The 3,903-nt window shown below is 37.2% G+C and overlaps 1 long non-coding RNA gene across 1 annotated transcript; it reads right to left on the bottom strand.

Annotated features, from left to right (window-relative positions):
* Positions 1-278: 278 nt before the first annotated feature.
* Positions 279-3,453, bottom strand: LOC138118529 (uncharacterized). Its single transcript, XR_011155187.1, has 3 exons — positions 3,284-3,453; positions 2,447-2,605; positions 279-1,044 (listed from the first exon to the last, which is right to left on the bottom strand). It is a non-coding gene; the product is annotated as an uncharacterized lncRNA (long non-coding RNA).
* Between the last annotated feature and the right edge of the window lie 450 nt (positions 3,454-3,903).

Genomic DNA, 3,903 nt, shown 5'->3' with positions numbered 1-3,903 from the left:
TTAATTAGTTATTTATTAACCCAGATTGATGGATGAGGAAAAAATGAACAAAACCTGAACTACCTTTCACTGTATCTCCTCCTATGAATTGGAGAACTTCTCCACACTCACATGACTGTCACTTCTCAATGGATTCTGCTACTGATTTGGAAAATGCTGCCACTCAGGCAGGTGCCAACAGAAGGATCCTCCAGGTCGCCAGACAAACACACTCACTGAATTTCGAGTAGGGCCCCAGCAGAGACAACAAGAAATTCCCACCACTGTTATCTTCTACCTTGCAGCAGAGAGCCACAGGGTGCTAGAAGCTTGCTGTAATTGCTGCAGACACATCCTCAAGGAAGATGGTGCTGTCAGGACATAAAGGAATATGGAAATGTGAACATAATAAGCAAAGATAAAGGATAAATACTAGATTCTAAATACTAGAATACTCCCTAACTTTTAGGGAAGTTTTTCTGAATCAGATCACTCTGGCTATTTAACCTTTAAAACATCAAATGCACTAACAGTTGTTGGCTCTGTATATGCATACATATATGGACCTTTTTGTCCTCACAATGGACATGGTGTTCCAACTTTTACACACAGCTCCAATACACCAGCTGTGCACAGACTGGCCACTGAAATCTCCCTGTGAATAAGTACCAGATAATTCCCTCATCAGTCTACCATTAGTCCTATTACAAGAAGTCTAGACCCTTAAATAAGCTGTAGAAGTTGTTTCATACAACTAACAGTTCTCTGTCCCCAGGCAAATGGCACCTTGCTACATCTTCTTGTTCAGTTCAGTTTCAAGTTCCTTCTGCAGATACTTTTCATAGTATAAAATGAGAGCACAATAACAAAGGAAGCTGAGGTGCAGTAAGACAAAACTGATGAATAGTATGAGAAATTCAAGTAATATGAATCACTGGGACCAGAGTGTGGCCATCTGAGAATTCTCACAGAACTAAATTTCAAAGTATCAGCATCATGGGTGAACTATGCCTTTTAAAAATACAGCTTCTTCTGCATGTAGTGAAGTCCATAATGGATTTCTGTCTATAAAAGAGAAGACAAAAATATATGAGTTAGAGGTTGGGCAGTTTCTATACCATCCCCTGGAAACCCAGGGCTCGATTTAAAGTCTAAGTAAGGTGTTGCTCCAGTTTTTTGTTCAGATTTTTGCTTTTACTCGGCCAAAATACTTGATAACAGGAAGCATGGCATAACTACAAGTTAGGTAGCTATGTGAAATATGTAGCATTTCACATATATGTGGTTTTGTGAACTTAGTTGAATGTGCATCTTACCTAAGTTATTTTTGCTATTGTCAGATTTATAGTAATCATTTTACATCTAGTCCTGACTGCTCCTTCTGTGTCAGAGTTAATTTCCATGGTACAAGTTTTCATTTGAATTCACCTTTAGAATCAAACAGAATTTAATATTGACCTGTAAAACCTTCATATTTGGAGGTATTTCCCAAAAAAACAACCTCCCATTCCTAAGCATTTGGCAATGTGGAAAAAAATATAAAAATGAATTAGAAGAACACAGTGTAAAAAGGAAGTAGATAAATGCAAAACATGTTGTAGGTATCTGATGACTCTAGAATTTGTATAAGCATTCAGTTACCTATAGGCTGTAGAAGCTTTAACTAGGGTTGAAAAACGTTTTAAGAAATCTAGACATCTAATATGTTTCTCTGCCTATAAGCTGTGTGAGTATACTCTCTGGGTTCTCCACATAAAACCAGAACAGAATTAAGCATCTAAGAAAAGCATCTGGCCATAGCCAGAAAAAAAATAAAGTTACTTAAATCAGGAAAGATGGAGGAGAAATGAATATTTCAGGGCCAGGTATGGTTTCTTTACATGAGCACAACTTTTAGGGTGATGTATATACTTGTCTGGTCTCATAAACACACAGTAGTTACTTTTTTTCCTAAGTTAATTAAACACAAGTACAGTTGTAAGAAGTCAGATTTCTTTAAATCTGAATGTTATAATCTAAATATATACATTTGTATTTGCTGGCAACTGCTTTATTTTTAGAGGTTAAAACATATTTTAGAACATATGAAAAATCTACTTAATTAGATGAGTGCCGTTCCTGTAACAAATTATTGCTTTTTTTAACATATATATATATTCCTTGGAGATGTTTAAATACAAGTCACCTGTTTGACATAATTTATCTGAATTTTTGTTGACACAATTCTGGACTCTTAATTTTGGTTTCATTAAATTACCCAGTAAGATTCACCTTCCTCCTTCCTCTCCCTGTATTTTTTGTTGTTTGTTTTTGTTTTTTTTTTGTTTGTTTTTTATTTTTTTTTTACTGTAATCAATCCACGATGAAGTTATTTAAAATATATACTAACAAACAGAAAAAGTTAAGTATTTTGAAAATTAGGTGCTTAAATGGCACATTCATTTTTAAGAGCTTTTTTTTCTCTTACCTGAACCAGTGATTTTCACAGTCCTGTGACAAGCATATATTCTTTTCTGGCATAGGAAGAAGAAAAACTTTGAAATGGGTGAGAATCATTGACTGTTGGCTTAGGCATCTTAACTGCCTTGTTTCATTAAACAAAACCTAAATTTCGACAGATTTGAGGCTAAGGAGAAAGAAAAGAGAAGGAAAGGGGAATTAGGAAAGGGCCAAGAGAGAGGAAATAGAGGGCAGGGAGAAGCAGAGGCAGGAAACAGACTGTGAAGCTCACTGGAGAATGACTTCACAACTGATAGTAGGCTGAATTCAAAAGGACCTGTCTGCCTTGTCAAAGAGGCAGTAACTCATTCTGCCAGGGGCAGTGGTTTGTTCTTGCTGGCTCATTTTTACAATAAATTGGCTTGATAATTCATGTCAGCTTTTCTTGCAGATTACAGTGAGAGTTTAGTGCACACGAAAAAATAGAATTTATTCTGCACAGTGGAACACTCTGTAAGAAGTATATTATTCTATACCACTGACCATTCAATGAAGATGTACAAATAAGCTCTTTCCTCATAAGCTGCAGGTTCTCTGTGTTCAATATTGTTCCTCAAAACCAATTAAAAATGCATCCTTGTATCTAGGTGAGGTGTAAGGCCCCAAAAAACTCACTCAACAAGACATGTAAAACATGTTTGTTCATGTATTCCAAGTTAGATACATGGGAGAAATATCAATAAGATATTCTCAAGAGGTCAAAACAACAAGAAAAACTTTACTGACAACTTTAGAAAAACAGAGAACTTTGGCAAAAGGGTTACTGCAATACCCAATCAACACAGAACATTTCTCAAAGCATTACCTTATCCCATTCAACTTAGCAAAATCTCTGCCCATTCAATTTTAAGTCATTCAAAAATTCCAAGAAAAGGAAATTGGAAAAAGAAAGACAGACACAAAAGCTATAGAAAAGGACAACATAGCTACTAACTCCTGGATTCCAGCAGTATTCAACTGATAGTAAATTACAAGAGTAAGTAGGGTCAAGACACATACTTACCTCGTGTTCAGTTTTAAATACCCCTTGGCCTTCCTGGGCCCTTCCCTCTGGTGGGATTTCCAGTCATTTGGCCACTCAGGAGCTGGGTTAGGAGCTCCAGGGGCGGGTGTGCAGCATTGCCGCCAGTGTGACAGGAATTGGCAGCCACTCCCAGGCTGGGATACAGGCTCTAGGGATGGGGGATGTGGAGCAGGGCACTTCCTCACCAGGGAAAGGCCCAACCTGACCCTTTCTCCACACACATGCGCACCAAAATGTCTTGAGACATCAATATTTCCAGCCTCTCATATGAGGGAATTTGGATCTATACCTCATGTCCTAAACAGGCACAGAATCCTAGGATTTTTAATTTCTCAGGTGAAGCAAATTATTAAAATCAACGTGTTTGGGAGTGGTCAAACAGCTAATTTAATGCAACAGTT

Source organism: Aphelocoma coerulescens, chromosome 1 (genome assembly GCF_041296385.1).
Source record: "Aphelocoma coerulescens isolate FSJ_1873_10779 chromosome 1, UR_Acoe_1.0, whole genome shotgun sequence".
Lineage (NCBI taxonomy): Eukaryota > Metazoa > Chordata > Aves > Passeriformes > Corvidae > Aphelocoma > Aphelocoma coerulescens.
Note: the sequence above shows the minus strand (reverse complement) of the source record. Positions and strands in the feature narration are given on the sequence as shown.